The 17,837-nt window shown below is 37.5% G+C and overlaps 1 protein-coding gene across 2 annotated transcripts in view; it reads right to left on the bottom strand.

Moving 5' to 3' along the window:
• Nucleotides 1-17,837, bottom strand: part of MACROD2 (mono-ADP ribosylhydrolase 2) — a 1,873,695-nt gene that overhangs the window by 1,688,441 nt on the left and 167,417 nt on the right. The gene's annotated exons all lie outside the window — the stretch shown is intronic.

Below are 17,837 nucleotides of genomic sequence, written 5' to 3'. Positions count from 1 at the left end.
CAAAACCCATAGAATGCATAATATCAAGAGTGAACCCTAATGTAAACTATGCACTTTCGTTGATAATAATGTGCCCATGTTGGTTCATCAATTGTACCAAATATGCCACACTGATGAGGGATGTTGAGAGTAGGGGAGTATATATGTGGGGGGGGTGAATGTGAACTCTCTCTATTTTCTGCTCAATTCTGTTGTGAACCTGAAACTGCTCTAAAAGAATAAAGCCTATTAAATAAATAAATACATGCATATATATATACTCTGTTTATCTGAACAGCAATAGGATCTTCAGAACAAAGTAACAATTTATAAAATATGGTAAAACTTGTGCACTAACATTATTAGAACACAGATCCACAGTCCTCTGCCCGTATACTTGGGGCCAGATATGTTTTAGAATTTAAAATGTGTATACATGCGTGTATTTAGAAAGTAAGTAATTCAGTACATATTTCATCAATTAAATGACATTCTGCATCTTTATAGATCCCAGCAAGAACTAGGTGACATACTCAGATTAGAATCATTTGAGGAAAATTTAATAAAGGCACTGTTTACTATGGTGTGGACAAAGTGTAGAGAAACCACAAAGGATAGCCTGGTAACCTGGAGCCAGCACTGTAGTGAGCGCTACCACCCCTAGGCCTGAAGGAGAATGGGAAGGGAGCAGTTACAGAGAGAAGACTCCAACTGGGGAATGGGTAACCTTCAGGTGATCAGATCTTCAATCTAGAAACACACTATGGTAACCTCCCCTCATGGAGAGAGATGGGTGAATTAATAATACACACCCTCAGTTCTGCCTCCTCTCTCCAATCTCTTGCCAATGACTTCCATTGGCCAAATCCAATGGGTAAACCGACCAAGGGAACCATAAATATAGAAAGTAGGTTAGACACCTGGGCACATAGTGGATGGAGAAGGGTGGAGAGTGAATCTGGAGTGATAAATGGAAGCTATCCAGCACTCACACTGCGTGGGGTCTGGGACAGAATACATTAATCAAAAATATTAACATTTCTGCTACAAAATGTATAAAGATGCACACCAAATGGGATGAAGAAAGACTGTAACTTTTCTTCAGTCCACATCAGGTTCTGCTACCGAATGAGTTATGCAAAAACAAAACAAAACAAACACTTTTGATTTTCAGAGCCTTTGGATATGGTTATCATCTCTATTTTACAAATGAGAACAGAGGTTTACAAAGGTGAGATAATTTTTCCAAAGACACAATGCTGGTAAATGAAAGTCAGCATTTGAGCTGAGTTCTGACTCTAGAACCTCAGTGGCTAACTACTCTGCCTATTATTTGCCCTATAATCCACGAGCTATAAAGGATACCGCATTTTATATACGTTTACCTTATCTGCTATGTTAACTCCTCATCTTATGAAAATATGCAAAATTGGTATGGATGTAAAGTACATTCCATAATAGCAATAAACCTTGAAAGAAAAGTACTGTGCTTGTAGTTTTGAAACCTCACTGCATCAGTCTTGGCTAGCCTTGTAATCACAAGCATTTCCCTTTCCTCACAAGATTCATTGCATTCAGTGTGCTCAGAGTTAATGTGCTCCTATAGCTGCACAAAGTCGCCAGGCAGCCAGTCATCTGAAAAACGCTTTTCCATTTCATAGACTACAAACAGCACCAAAATTTAAAACTTATTTTCCTTTGAGTTTCACTCTTACTGGTCTTACTTGCACAGGCTGTGATTTTAATTGCATTCCATACACCTGAAAATTTAATCACATTCAAATTTCAATCATCACAGTAGATACAAAATAAAACAAATCTGAATGTGAATAATCTTTTATCTATTCTATTTCCACTGATGTTATCAACTTTGCAAGGTAGTCATTTCTAATTCAAAAGCCACCAGGAGAACAATCTGCTAATCCTGAGTTAGTACGTAAATTCCCCCCAGCGCGTGAGGTCAGAGCCCCATCCCTTAAATCCTGCTTCCAACCAGGCAGCCCTATTTCCCTGCTTTCTTCCCTGTAGGTTGCCTACACCATGGGCTTGACTCCTGACCAGCAATAAGTATATTGAAAGTCCTCATGAATAAAGTATATAGCCTCCAACTTTCTCTCACTTTACGTGCCCTTATTGGTTTCTTCTCTCACCACCATGTCTGGATTCTACCCCTCACGCTGCCCCAGTTGCTAGCTTCCTGGTATGGCCTCCAAACCAACTTATTAAAATACTTACTCCCCATTTGCAAATCCCAGCTGGACAGATCTCTCTTGCTCCTAGAACTGGTGTTGTGTAGGAGGATTATATGTCATCTTAGATTTTACAGGTTGATAACAAGGACTGAATATGAAAAATGTCTTGTGATTCTAAATACAAATGGCAAAATTCAAATGTACATAATTTATCTTATTCATATCTATTACTCTTCCTCCCCCAGTATGAACTTTATTTTTGACCGATGAAACATACAGGAACTATAAAGAGGGCCAAGGTTACCAACTTTCTTTTGTTTCAAAGTACAGTTAACTTGCAATGATCAGAATTGCTGAAGACTGAAATCTGGGTAACAGTGGTCACCACAAAGACGGAGATATATATATTCTGTTTTTCTGGTGCACAAAATAGACTATATTTCCGAGCATCCTTTGAAGTTAAGCGGCCATGAGAATTAATTCTACCCAACTAAATGTGAACAGAAGTGATGTATTCCAATCTGGCAAAAACTTCCCAGGCCTTTCTCCTCTTCTGTCTCCTTGGGATGGAGACAGTGCCAACTTCCACAACAAAATGTCTTTGTAGTCAAATGTCACTTCCCCTTTTTTCTTCCCTCTTGTCAGTTAAAGTGACCTTTCCATTGTGCTTTTTCTGTTGAGGGGTGGGGTATTATGTTTATTTACTTATTTATTTTTTAGTGGAGGTACTGGGGATTGAACCCAAGATTTTGTGTATACTAACTAAGCATGCACGCTACCACTGAGCTATACCGTCACCACTCCATCTGTGCTTTTTTTTTTTAACATTTTTTATTGATTTATAATCATTTTACAATATTGTGTCAAATTCCAGTGTTCAGCACAATTTTTCAGTTATACATGAAAATATATATATTCATTGTCACATATTTTTCTCTATGAGCTACCATAAGATTTTGTGTATATCTCCCTGTGCTATACAGTATAATCTTGTTTATCTAGTCTACAATTTTGAAGTCCCATCTATCCCTTCCCACCCTCCACCCCCTTGGCAACCACAAGTTTGTATTCTATGTCTATGAGTCTTTTTCTGTTTTGTATTGATGCTTTGTTTGTTTGTTGTTGTTGTTTTTGTTTTTGTTTTTTAGATTTCACATATGAGCGATCTCATATGGTATTTTTCTTTCTCTTTCTGGCTTACTTCACTTAAAATGATATTCTCCAGGAGCATCCGTGTTGCTGTAAATGGCATTATGTTGTCAGTTTTTATGGCTGAGTAGTATTCCATTGTATAAATATACCACCTCTTCTTTATCCAGTCACTTGTTGATGGACATTTAGGCTGTTTCCATGTTTTGGCTATTGTAAATAGTGCTGCTATGAACATTGGGGTGCAGGTGTCATCCTGAAGTAGGGTTCCTTCTGGATATAAGCCCAGGAGTAGAATTTCTGGGTCATACGTTAAGTCTATTCCTAGTCTTTTGAGGAAGCTCCACACTGTTTTCCATAGTGGCTGCACCAAACTGCATTCCCACCAGCAGTGTAGGAGGGTTCCCCTTTCTCCACAGCCTCTCCAGCATTTGTCATTTGTGGATTTTTGAATGACGGCCATTCTGACTGGTGTGAGGTGATACCTCATTGTAGTTTTGATTTGCATTTCTCTGATAATTAGTGATATTGAGCATTTTTTCATCTGCCTTTTGATCATTTGTATTTCTTCCTTGGAGAATTGCTTGTTTATGTCTTCTGCCCATTTTTGGATTGGATTTATTTTTTCCTTATTGCTTATATATTCTGGAGATCTGTGCTTTTGATTCTATTCTTTCTCACCCATTCCAACCAATGTATATTTCTACCACAGTATGTATCAGTACCTGATACTCATTAGGTACAAAAATAACTCATCATATTGCCAATCTTTCTCTATTTCCCCCTCTCTACTACCACTACCATTCTTCCAAAGTTTCTCTGGAAATGTATTAATTTAATTTAATTTAATTTAACAAGTATTGAAAAATCTCTTCCAGCCATGCAATCCACCCCATTAATAAGAATGTTCCTAATTCTGATTTGCAAGTAAAAATTGTTTAGTAAAGTGGATATAATGGGGATTTAGGAATTTACAACTTTGGCCATGGTATTGTTAGTCTAGTAAGAATAAGAAATTGTCTTTCTCTAACACCCAGTCTTTGTGTGGCCAAAAAAACCCTGATAAACATGACAACTACATCTTCAACCAAGTCATTGATTAAAGGAAAAAGATTTATAAGAATGCCTACAAGTAAATAATGGAAAGAGAAATTTCAGCTGCCAATTTAACTGAATACAATTCAACAAACATGTGTTAAACAACATGCTAGACAACAGAAGAATTTGAGAGCTACTAGGAGAAACAAAATTCATTTAGGTAAGATAGCAAAAACAAGCTGATTATGAAACAGTTGCTTTGTGAGCAGAGAGGTACAGGTCCAAACCTGATGCTCAATAAATATTCCTTGAATGTTCTTAAATGCCAAAGTGGGCTCACAGTTGGTCTTCAATCTTTAAGGAACATCAGAATCGCCTGAAGATCTGGTTAAAAGACAAATTGCTGAGCATGAGCCCTAGATTTCCTGATTTCTTAGGAAGTGAAGCAGAGTAACCTGCATTTCTAACAAGCTCTCAGTTAAGAGTCAGTGCTTAAACCAGGATTTCTCAACAGCAACAAGTGACATTTTGGGCAGGATAATTCTTTGTTGCTAGGGTGCTGCAACATCCCTGGTCTCCGTCTTCTGGACGGCAGTGGTACACACCCCTCACATCCTGCCACAGGATGGTGCCAAATGTTTCTCCTGGGAACAAAATTGCTCCTGGTAGAGAACCAATATTCTAGATAAACCAGGTTAACTTTAGGATGGTTAACTAAACTAATAGACCTAATTACTTCTATTGACAGGGTGATCCAGATTTTAACAGTATATTATGTAATATTTCTCAAGTTGTCCTAATAGATAAAACAAAAAAAGTGTGATGAATAATATAAGAATTAGAAGACCTCACAACTATTCAACTGCCAGACCCAATGATTCTGATCAGCAGATTTATAGCTCCCTTGAACCTATGTTATTTTGAGCTATTTTTCTCCTAGACTGGGATGTCAAATAGGCTCCATTTCTTGCTATACCAATTGAATGGTAGTAACTGTGTAGAGTGTTACCTGAAGAAAGATTCCAAAGGCATCTTTTCCAGTCAAAGCAGACAGAAATACTGAGGCCACTTAACAATGCCTTCTGTGGGAACCAGGGAAGGAAATAATGCCACGATCTAGATTCCTATTCATTCCTGTTCCAGTCTGGATTCCTGTTTCAGATATTTGATCATAGCTACCTTTTGCCTGAGTTTTTTGAAGTCTGCTATTTTTTTTAAGCCTGGAGTATACATCTAACTAGTTGCAGCATTTCCTCTCTCCAACATTCTCTATAATTTCTACTTCTTGAAGAAATTCTTCTCTTCAATTTGGAATTGTGTAGAATACTAGGTCCTATTGTATTTTCCGTATCTTACATGAGCCTATAATTCTTTAAGAAAAGTAAAAATTTACTAGATATAATAACTTTATTTAATTAAGGAGAGTTCTAACAAATGTCTAGATACTTGAGAATTTCTGTCTCCTTTAGACTTGAGTCTGTTCCATGACCTCCTCAATAACAAAGAATCCATTCCTCTCTGTTACTAGGGCATCTGTATAATACATACATTATTATAACACGTCTATTCTTCTCTTCTTTTATTCTTATTTATATCTTCTCCACCGTCCTTTGATCCTCAAATTTGTAGGTTTTACCTCCCATCTAACTAGTATGTTTCTTCTGAACAATGAAAAAAATAAGCAAAAGTAAGTTACAGAAGAGACATAATTAAGGAAATTCATTAAGCAATTATGCTGTCTTCAATGTGTCAAAGACGGCAATTATTTTTTAAAGAAAAATTCTCATAGAATAAAATTACCCAAAGCAGAAGGAAAATAAGATAAAAGTCTTTCTTCCAAACTAATAAAATCTCTAAATTCCTGTGTTTCAAAATCACTGCACAAAATTGGGTGTGGATCATATTTTAAATATCAGTTTCAACACAAATTTATCTAGGTGCTAAACAAATCTCAAAGATGAGTCACTGACTTTGGATTACCAAGTATTTTAAATACAATCCCTTTGGATGGAGAAAAGGAAACAATTTATTCAACACTGCCAAATCGTATTTACATTAACTTGTCACTGAATTTAATATGTAGCTAAAAGACAAATAAGGGTTATCAAATAATTAGTAGTAATATGACGAGCAGAAAAACTATTCCAGGAGGTCAAAGATTCTTATCTATATCATTTTGGAAACAGTAATTACAAATTATTTTGGAGTCTCAGTATAACAGGCAAATATTTTGATAAACATTTTTGTAAGGTCAAGCTTTTCTCTAAATATTAAATCATACACACACATATATACATTGTTATATGTAACATGCATAGATAGCCAGCCTACTTTTAGATCTTGATATTTATTCCCAACACATACTGACTTTCTAATGACAACATGGTCATCTTTTATTGACTCTATTCAATACCATTGCTTATCATGCTATGAAATGTTAAATACAAGAGTTAGAAAAATAATACACCTGACATCTAGGAATACTGTTTACTTTCTATCAGAATAACCTTTATATTGATCAGGAGACCTTACAGAAGTTCTCAGCTTTAAGTCACAATATGAAAATCAGAACTCAAGAGATAAGACACTATCCTCAGTAAGGCACACAAAACCTCAGAGAAAGAGAAAGGATAGCTGGTTTCTCTTTGTTAAATTTGTTTATAAAAGCAAAAGACAAAAATGTTTCAAATACAATACTTAAAACACAAAACATGCAGAGTTGTAAACCTATCTATAATTTACTGATAAAAAACATAATAATTCTTAATTTCTGCTTTTCAAAGACAAAAGAATCTTTAAAATAATAAAGAAGTTGGTTGCACAGTTTATGAATTATACAAGGCTTTTCTCCCAAATTTTAATCAATTCTTTAGAAGAAAAAATAAAACTCAGATTTATTTATTTTTCTACACCTGTAATTCTGACACACAGCTAACACTACAACAGAAGTAAATTCCAAGTTGATTAAAAATTAAACATAAAAGGAAAAAATCCATAGAAAAAAGATAATTTAACATTTATCTTAGAAATGGAAGACCTATCTAAACAGAAGCAATCACAAAGGAGGAAAAATTGTATTTAAAAAACAAAAACACACATATCAATTATACCTCAACAAAACACACACACACACACACACACACACACTCACAAACAAACAAAAACACCCTTCACAGGTAAAAAACGAATACTCAAAAATAAAAAGCAAATGGCAGGAAAAATATTTTTATAAAATTTAATAATGGTTAATATCTTAAAGAACAACTACAAAGACATAAGAATAAATCTAAAACTTTCAGAGAAAAACATGCAAAAGGGCATGAATGAATTACTTTATAATAGAGGACATTCAAATACAAATTGTAGCAAATTAGAAAAGGGAAAATCTATGTTTGGCTGCCGCATTAGCAAAAATTTTAAAATATAATATCAAGAAATGGCAATGACTTACTGAACCATGTGCACATAATTACAGAAATATAATCAACCATTAGGAAGCTATTAACGTAATGTGTATCAATAGCCTTAAATATTTTTAAACTTTGATCCAATAATTCTATTTTGGAAAATTATCTTAATGAAAAAAATCTTTAATATGTGGGTAAACACTTTCTTAATCACGTTTGTTCTTGTGATATTTATTAATAAACTATTAAAGAAACGACATAATATCTAGGAATGGGTGGATAGGAAGGAAATGGTTAAGTAAGCCATGGCAAATTCAGTACTCTTCCACGTCTTGGCCTTGGGACCTTCAACAGTCCACTTACCTTGTCTGTATCTAAGTTTTTATTTTCCATTATAAAGATAATACAACTCAGCTCACAGAGTTGTTATAAAGATTGAAAAAATTAATATATGTAAAGTAATTCAACAGTCTGGTATGTAATTACTACTATAAAATATATGCAGTCATTCAAAATTAAGAACACAGAAAAGGCTTATGACAGAATGCTATGTGAAAAAGTAATACACTAATATGGTGCAAATCAGCCAGTCCACACACACACAAAAAAAAAACTACACCAAAAAGTCAACAGTGAAAATAAAAAACAAACAAAAAGATTTTGCTAAGGAATTGGGAAGCATAAATTAAGAGTCTTCTCTGCATTTTAGCTATGCAAGCCATCCACTCTGGTATAAAGCTAGAAGTTGGTTTAATTGACTAGAACTAATTATTAGTTCTCTGGAGCTAATATTGTTAACTATGCAACTGTCTAAACTGAAAGCTTTTCTTTGTGAAACATTTTTTACAGATTCCAACTTCTTAAACGTCTATTACAGTGCTCTCAGCTGGCTGCCCTCCAAGTTTTCTAGCAAAAGCTCTAAGTGCAGAACCCTTGTCAGTCACCCACATAAAGCACAGATAATGTCTATTTTAGTTAGATTTGCAATATTAACAGACTGGAATCAATAGTTTCTGAAGAGAACCATCTATTTTATGGAAGCAAAAAGCTGTTTGTATTCTATTTATGGTAACTAATTTTCAGTGTTACTTTCTCCCTGAAGATAACTTTCAGTAATAACCAAGGGTCAAACATTGCTGCACTTTTTTACTGAGGTTGGGGGAAGAAGGCAACAGGGGAGTGAGAGAGAGAGAAAGTAAAAAGAAACCCAGATTGCATTATGTGATATAAAAGAAACTTCATTTAGCTTCAGATGTATAAATAAAAACAATTATATTTGAGGTTAGTAGTTCCTGTCACTGAAGAAAAAAAAATTCTCATTCAGGTCATTTACAAAAGGGAATATAAAAGAGCACTTTTGGCTTCATGATATTCTTAAACAGAAGCATGTTTAAAGGAAAGAGGGAGAGAGAGAAGAGGGGTAGGAGGCAGAGAGAGACAACTGATTAATTGCTACCTCTTGTCAAACCAGAAACAGAAATAACATACACTTCACCAGGGGACCATATGATACATATAGACAAAGATTGATGTGTTGGGTTAATTAAGACAGAGTAAGGAAAAAGGTCCTTTTCTTTTAACATTTTGTGCTCATTAGATGGATAACCAGAACTTTAGATTCTGAAAGTGATAAGATCAAGTTTTTAACTGAATTATACAAAACCTACCAATATTTGATACAGAAACAATGTATTGGCTCCTAATTCACATAACTGGTCCATCAACTTAATATCGGGCTTCAGACGCTCATAGATTCAAATCGGAAGCAATGTTTGGTCATGTACTCTATCCCATCTCATTCCTGGTTGGCTGCTCCAGTAGGATGTATACATAAAGGGCAGAGAGTCAGTAAACTTACCAGATGTCAAATTATCAGAGAACTCCTCTCTAATAACTAAATCACAGAGCAGGCTCCTCCTTTGCCCACACATCCACATCCAACCCTCTCTAAAGTTGTTACAAACCAGGCAGAATATTGGATCTATGGCCAGAAATCAGCACTCACCATTCCCCAACCTATCAAGTATAAAAGAGAAAAACATTAAGCTCATTTTTCCTACCTTTCTTTTTATAATGTAAATGTGTCACTTCTAAAATCATGCCTATTTGACTAACATCTAGAATCAGCCTTCAGTGAATATAAGCTACACATATGCACACAAATTATTATGCTGCACACATGACGTTTTTAAAATGCTGCCTAGCTTTATATTCATCTACTCATCTGATGTGAGTGGTAAGCATGCCAGTTTCTTTTACTTTAATGTCAGTCATCCCCTGATAGCCATAAAGCAAGCTGGGAAGAAAATTTCAGTTGAAAGTGGCATTTAAAAATTCACTTGCAGGATCTTAGCAATACCTTTTGGAAGAGTAAAAATATTTTCAGTTAGTCAGCAACAGCTTTGCTGTATCAATTAACCACAGTGTATTTCTGCTCCCCAGTGAACCTCCTCTGTTACTCAGACTACTTTCCCCACTTTCATGCTCCTGTCAGCTTATGCTTAAGAATACAAAACTGAACCTTCATGCTAGCTAACAGAAAACACAATGAAGGTAAAACTCCAATAAGAATAATGATATTCTGCATTTGAAAAGCCAAAATAAAGTTTATTTAATGGTTTGGAGCACTTGTCTTCATTATCATTCCCCTCCAAAAATATATATAGCCTAGAGGTAACTGTATGTATGGGCAAGCAGGGCCCTCACAAGGTAATTACTCCATGGTAGGCTCATGTGTTGAGTGCACAGAATGCACTGTTTTGTCTGGCTGCTGGAACAGATCCCACCCCCCAAACACACACAGACCTGATCACAATGGGAAGAGCTGACAGTTGAGCAGGAAAAGGGCACAACTGGCCCAAGGTGGGATATTCTCTAGGAACCAGGGACTTTGCGAGCAGGAAAATCAAGTCAGAATCTTTAGTCTTTCTCTGGTCACAAATCTCTAGTATGTAAAACTTAAGGGCCGTCAGCAATTGTATTTTCTGAATGTAAGAAGCCATTCTGCAGAGAAAGAGAAGTAGGAGAACCAAATAGATGGAGAAAAAAAAAAAAGGCAAGAGTCCCAGCAGCATTTAAGCCTCTACTTGCAGTTATTCCCAAAGCCCAGGTGCATCCCTGACCTCATCAAGCCTTAGTCATGCTGAAATATGCACCAGGATACTTGTATGCTCTCCCTTTAACTGAGGCTACTTGTTCTGGTTGTATAAATACCTATTGTTTCACTGGCTCAGCCCCTCAAATGGCCAACAGCATAACAGGAGATATATAAGAAGGTGTTGTCGACATGATGTGATAAGTGCATCACAACATAGACTTGCAGGACCAATCTATCTAAGATGACACTGGAGGCAGGAGGGTGTGAGAAGGCACTGTTACCAAGGCTGTTGCCCCAAAACCAAAAGCCTGCCCCTGCCTTGAACAGGAACTAATATATATCTTGAAGTCACAGGGTCTGGACACAAAGAAAGGAAGGTATACCAAGGAAAAATCAGATAGAAAGAGCTGGCACCACAGTGGCAACGAATCTGACCTCCAACAGAGCCTGAGTCTCATTCTACAATAATTTTACTATATCCACGTGCTAAATAACACACCAGCCAGCGGCCATGACCAGAAGTTCCAGACCAAAAAAGACAGAAAAGGGGTGGCTCCCCATTTCCAGGGAAAAAAAACCCACCTCTTCCCAGAAAACAAGTGCATATACCTCCCTTTCACTGCCCTTGCTCCTCCTCCTTACCCCTTAAAACCAAATCCCTCTCGCCATTAGGGTAAGAAGTTGATTTGTGAATGAAGTTCTGGCTTCTCCATTCTCTGGCCATAAAATATAGCTTGCACTGCTTTAATCTCAGCTTCGGTTTTGTCTTTGGCTGTGCAAACTCCAAAGAAAAAAGAACCTTCCCCACCAAGGCAAGCAGGCCTCGGCAGGGCTAGGGCCCAAGCTGGGGTCCATACGACCGAATTCAGTAACAATAGGAGAGCCAAACTGTGTCTAGGGTCTTGGAAGATGTGGAAGAGATGGCCGGGGAAACTGCAAGGAGGGACATTCCAAGCACTTCGCAAAGAATGACCAACACAGATGCAAGGGAGAGCAAGGCAACGAGGAGTATTCCCTGGGCAGGTGGCTGTGGTATTTGCTGTCCTGTCGTTCCATCTTTAACAGTTTTGACAGCTTTTTAAAATTTTTGCATCCCTTTGCCCACTGGTTTCCCCTCTTTATACTTCCCAAATAGTTAAAAATGAAGCTTATTTTTAATAATAACAAAATACGTATGTCCAGTTAATAGGCAAATCCCTCATTTTAAAGGGGCTAAATAAAAATCTCCTTTTTAGAAGAATCCAAGTTAAATTTAGGCTCAATCCCACAAAGTAGGGAAAAAAAGATCTTCCATGTCTATTACATTTCTCTTTCATTGCAGGCTGGATATGTTTTCATTCACTTTTATGCTCTCATTACACACGGGTTGATAAGCAAGTTGGACTTGATAATATTCTCTCACCTGAACTGCATATCTAACAATCCCAGATAAAGACTGTTTCAAGCTTGCTGATACGTTTGCATTGTCCGATTATGTAATAAATAATGACCTTTTTTTTTTTTTAACATCATGTAATTCTCTCCAGGCATCAAACCAAGCTGTCTTTTCCACTGCTAAACAGTCCCACCCTTGTTCTGCTTTCAAATCATTTTAGCCTCAGCCAAGAGTTTTATTGCTCAGTCAAGTCCTCCTCTGGTTTCCAACTCTGCATCAGGCACTCACTGTCTCGGGTCCAGCTGACTCAAGGGAGGCTGTTACTGGCCCTGTCTCCCACCGGAGTTGGTGCTGTGCTACTCCTGTTTGCCACCACATTGCCAGCCACAATTACAGCTTCCTGCAGTAATCTAGGTTGTTTTTAATCCCTTGCCTCAGTGTCTCTCAGGTATTTGTCATAACTGTTGGTAACAGCTATTGCTAAATAGCCCATAGAATGGCCTCTGGATGAAGACTGTTGGGGCCATGCTTATTCATTGACTTAGCTCTTTGAGCTGAACCGCCTGAGGATTTTCAAGCCAAGCTTGAGCAGGAAGCAATCTCAATCTGTGCAGGATAGGAATACAAACAATAGCAACTGGAATCAGGGCAGCTACATTTTGTAGTAATTAATGGTTTCTGCCTTGATAAGCAATATGTCATTTGCTCTGTCCCTGCCGTGAGCCACTACCCCCCCAGCAGACTAAGTTCCAGGTCCTCAGGAGCAGCTGCATCCCAGTTTCCAGGCAAATCAGGACGTGGAACAGGAATAGGGAGCAGGTGTTCACGCCCTGGGGCTCAGTCACTGAACGCCTTCATCACTTGCTATGACAGATCAGCCCCTCTTTACTTGGACCTTCTTCTGATAATGAATTTCTAGCCCCTAAGTTTCTATCCCTAATTTATCTTCCTTCTAAAATTTCCTTCTTATTAGACTGAGGTTCTGATTTGTTTTCTGTGCTGGTTTTCTCCATTTAACCCTTACTGAAATCCATATTCTGCCCCACTAAGTGTCCCAAGAGGCTGATCCTTAAGGATTGCATTGGACAGATACCTTTGCTGTCTGGCTTCCTTTGAGCCAATGAGTGAGTGCTACCAGCAGGAGATTAGAGGCTGAGAGAAAAGACCCGGGTGTTTCTCCTCTAACCCCTCCCCACCTCAGTCTTCCATCTCTGGCCGCATTCTCCCATAACTACGGCTCGGGTTCCTCTTCCAGAACTCAGGCTCTCACTTGGTCACACTATTTTCTCCCCTTGATCCCTCAGTCCTAGAGCACCTTCCTGCTGATGCTGGTCTCCAGGAGCCATGCTAGCCTTAATCCTGCCTATGCCTCTGGAAGTAGTCCTTTCATTACACTGGCTTCATTAAATCACCTAAGGTGAATTATATTTCTTTCTAGGGCTCTGACAATATAATACATGTAGTAGAAATCTACTGTTTTGGTGGACCTGAATCCACACCCCACCTCAGAAATCACTTAGTAAAAGCAGCCTAATTTTCATTTCAGGGTTCTATTCCCACCCTACAAAGCCCACATGTTTTATAGGTAAACTTACTCCAACCCTGACCCTGAGGATGAAGCATGTGGCTCAGGCCCATGCTCACCAATGCAATCTTAGATCACAATTAGTAAATGGTTAGGGATGGACACATGACTTAAGATGTTCCAATTGGACTGAAGTCCAGAGCTTCCATTTGATGTCCAAGAAAGATGGGCTTTCTTCCACCAGATAAGACTGTATTGATGATATATTGGAATGCTTCAAGTTCAAGGTGCCAGGGGCCACTGTGCAAATGATGATGACTTGGGAAAGGCAGAGCACAGAGAACTGCAAAGAAGCCAGGTCCTCAGTGACATCATTTGAGCAGTTGGATCAAGTCTGTTTGACAATAACACCATACAACGGATTTTCCAGTTAGAGCCATTTTGGTTTCAGCAACTTAGAGTTGAATATTCAGCCATTCACAGAAGCAAGAATTTTAAAGGATATGGCACCATCCCAGGTAATTTTCTAAGTCTACCTCAATCCCCCTGTGAAGGCTCAGGGCCTGCTCCACACAGACAGATCCCAGAGGTCGGCCAGCAGCCCATCTATATCTGCAAGCACTTCCTGTGAGAGACCCCTCTGGAGGGGCAATGCACTGCACCACCTCAGACCCCAAAGCTACACCTCTGCATGGATCACAAATGAAGATGCCCAAAGTCCCTGGACAGCATGCCTCCCTGGACCTGCCCTGGCATCTCTCACATGTAGTGGCAAAACCAATGTCTCTTCCCATGTCTATCCTGCTCACTAAAAAAAACCCATCATTCCTTGCTAACAGATCCTAAGATATGCCAACCATGTGTCTCCTGAGCTGTTACTCCCCTGTGTTCCCATCCTTGCTAACCATCTCCTCTTAAAGGCTACTGCTCATAAGATCCCAAATATACTCTCAACCTGGTATTCATATAACTCCCTCCCAAAAGTATTGACAGCCTCCTTTTTCACACACCCTGACATGTACAGGGCATACTTCTGCCCTAACCCTCTACCTACATAAAACTCCAGAGTTTACACAGGTTCCTCACTCTCACCAACTTATTTTACCTGTACCTCAGCATTACATTCTGCTATAAATTTTTCCAAAAACCATGTGAAAACATTCACAAATTTACATTCCCTCAACAGATTTTTAGTAATAATTGTGAACAAGATCCTGCAAGGGACTCTACGATATATAAAGACACATAAAATTGAGTCCCAAGAAACTGCCCTCAATAAATGTTTAGACTAGTAGAAGAAATAAGAAAAACCTGCAAATAACTTTTTGCTAAAAAATAACGTGTGCCGTAACAGAGAATTCCAAGGGATTAGAGATAAATTTTGGCTGGGGTATCAGTAAAGGAAGTGAGAAAGAAGGCATCAACAGTTGTAGAACGCCCACTGCAGGTCAGCTACTCTGAGGGACTTAGTTTGTCCAGCTCTGACCTGATATACTCAACAGCCTAAGCAATATCTACATGTGCTTCCTTCCCCCAAACTGTACAGAGGACTAACTGTACAGAGGCCAGAGAGGACTGGGAGACTGGTCTTTACAAGGTGGGTACGATTTAGCCAAGAGTGTATTTGAGGGCAACAAGAGTCAAAAAAAAAAAAAAAAAAAAAAAAAAAGACCAGAAAAACATGAGTAAAGGTAAAGAGACACAAAAGCTGGGGCATGTGCCTGAAATGTAAGTGTAAATGTAAACATGGATGAAGGTCGTGTGGGTATGAATGTAATATGCCACTAAAGAGACAGAAAAAAAAAAAAAAACCTGGATAAAGTGAAGTTAATTCCTATGGTTTAATAATGAGTCCTATTTTTTTTTTTATTTAGCAAAGCAGGACAGTGAGTAAAAATAAAGCTACATAAAGATGCTAAAGGCAGTTTTCTGCCCAGACTGAAGATGAAACTCAAACCAGGATCTTTCAGCAACTCTATTCAAATGATTCTTACAATGGCAGACAAATTTGAAGATAAAACGAGGAGTGGAGACTTTATACAAATTTCATTGATACATGTTATCCCTTATTAGCATGAATTATCAAAAGTTGGCTGTACCTACAAAAGCTATTTTCTATAAGTATCCTGACTACTAATTAAGAAATTCAGCCCAAATATTGCATCTTCAAAAATAATTCTGGACACCATGAGAAGAAGGCATGCAGATGTTATAAACATAATCTGCCACTTAAATGTTACACATTCTGGCTTCTTCGAGGTAAATAAAAGAAGCACAGTTAGAAATGCAGCTACATAAATAAAACAATGACTGAGGAGGGGCAGGGGACAGAATCACAAAATTACAGTTGTAGAGCTGGTAGTGCTCTCAGAGTTCATCCCAACCTCTTTGTTTGCAGATGAAGATGAAGAGAAGCCTAAAGAAGTCAAGTGGTATTCCATTTTATAAATATACCACAGCTTCTTTTTTTAATAAAATAGATAAACAACAAGCTCATACTATATAGCACAGGGAACTATATTCAGTATCTTGTAGTAACTTATAGAGAAAAAGAATATGAAAACAAATATATGAATGTTCATGTATGACTGAAGCACTATGCTATACACCAGAAATTGACACAACATTGTAAACTGACTACACTTCAATAAAAACACATATAAACAAACAACAACAACAAAAGAAGTCAAGTGGTGTATCCATCCAGGTCCATGTAGCTCATAAGTGCCAGAGTCTGAAACAGAACTCAGTCGCCTTTTTGCCACATTAAGAGTCTCCCTCTTACAAAGTTTCAGAAATAAAGGTATAGTTCTGTGTATGAAATTCCTTAATGCTCCTTAATGGAGTACCCTTGGGAGAATCTTTATGTAAATGTCTGGGAACCAACAGTCACTGGTTCAATTTCCAGTTAATACAGAGACTTTATTCATTGAACATTAGCTGAAATGGTTTTTATGCTAATAGAGTTTGTTTTACCACAGATTTTCATAAAAGCATCATCAGGCAGTTTAGAATAAATGAAGCATTCTTACAATATAAGAATCCCCAAACCTGTTGTAAATGTAGGCAAAAGAAGATCTGACATTCAGGATGACATCTGTACAATTCTGGACTCACACATTTCACTCTCGTCATAGAAGCTGCCTTCTCAAGGAGGCACATTGTCTTGAGACCCTCTCATCATGTCCGCATTCCAACATGAGCTTGACCTCAGCCAGCCTCACGCTATCCCTTGAAATTCTTCACTACTATTTCTTTCTCTAAATGTACTTATTTTCTCTATTTACATGAAATTTTAAACCTCTATACCCTCAAACATCGTTAACTGTAACCTCATTTGAGAGGTGGACACGTAAACATAAGTAAAATAAACCTAAAAGCTGCTCTAAGTCAATGTTCAAAACATAGACATTTGAACAAATCTCAAACATCCACAAAAAGTCTTTGTTTAAAGACACTGTGAAAAATTGAAAAAAATGTGCTAATAGATAATACTCAAATGTTTTAAAAATTAGCAGTATTTCTGACAGGGCATTGGATACCTTTGTTGAAACAGTACTTTTCAGGTTTAGTGCCCTATGTCCAAATATCTCCAAAATGAATTTATCTTCTTAGAAGTTTGGTTTTGTTAAATGCTATTTTTTCCTCACTTTCATATTTTAGGAATTCTAGAAAAATAACCAAAGCATGAAATAACCATAAACGATCTTGTGTGATAATCTACCATGAAATTTCAATGGAATTAATGCAAATAAAAAATAAAGATGTCAACGCAGCACTACAGCATGAAGCAGCACATGTAAGCATTAGTAAAAGAGAGAGAGAGCCAGCGAGGTACACGCATTCAATTGAGTTACTGCCCCTCCACAGGGGAATGAAGCAGAGCCAAGGATGAATGCCCACGACAATCCAGCACATTAAGTGAAATGGAATGAGAAGCACTTTAATTGGATAAAATTTAAGAGCTGAATTACAAATGCCACATAAATAAATAGCTCTAAATAATGTGGTTTTTTCCAGTTAAATAATGACTTTAATAAAACAGATGAAAATGTAGGCTGTGTTGTTTTTTCTG

Source organism: Camelus dromedarius, chromosome 18, assembly GCF_036321535.1.
Source record: "Camelus dromedarius isolate mCamDro1 chromosome 18, mCamDro1.pat, whole genome shotgun sequence".
In the NCBI taxonomy this organism is placed as follows: domain Eukaryota; kingdom Metazoa; phylum Chordata; class Mammalia; order Artiodactyla; family Camelidae; genus Camelus; species Camelus dromedarius.
This window is presented reverse-complemented; position numbering and strand designations above follow the sequence as displayed.